Source organism: Alligator sinensis, unplaced genomic scaffold (genome assembly GCF_000455745.1).
Source record: "Alligator sinensis unplaced genomic scaffold, ASM45574v1 scaffold61_2, whole genome shotgun sequence".
NCBI classification, from domain to species: Eukaryota; Metazoa; Chordata; order Crocodylia; family Alligatoridae; genus Alligator; species Alligator sinensis.
Genome location: NW_005842108.1, coordinates 1,229,228 through 1,229,611, shown reverse-complemented (window position 1 = coordinate 1,229,611; position 384 = coordinate 1,229,228). Strand labels below are relative to the sequence as shown.

The 384-nt window shown below is 53.1% G+C and overlaps 1 protein-coding gene across 35 annotated transcripts in view; it reads left to right on the top strand.

Annotated features, from left to right (window-relative positions):
• The window catches only part of NEB (nebulin), a 214,835-nt gene that overhangs the window by 57,913 nt on the left and 156,538 nt on the right, over positions 1 to 384 (top strand). The gene's annotated exons all lie outside the window — the stretch shown is intronic.

Below are 384 nucleotides of genomic sequence, written 5' to 3'. Positions count from 1 at the left end.
CTTGGAGTCCTAGTGGACTCTAAGATGAACATGAGTCGGCAGTGTGACAACGCCATCAGAAAAGCCAATGGCACTTTATCGTGCATCAGCAGATGCATGACGAATAGGTCCAAGGAGGTGATACTTCCCCTCTATCGGGCGCTGGTCAGACCGCAGTTGGAGTACTGCGTGCAATTCTGGGCACCGTACTTCAAGAGGGATGCGGACAACCTGGAGAGGGTCCAGAGAAGGGCCACTCGTATGGTTAAGGGCCTACAGACCAAGCCCTACGAGGAGAGACTAGAGAAACTGGACCTTTTCAGCCTCCGCAAGAGAAGGTTGAGAGGCGACCTTGTGGCTGCCTATAAGTTCATCACGGGGGCACAGAAGGGAATAGGTGAGTAT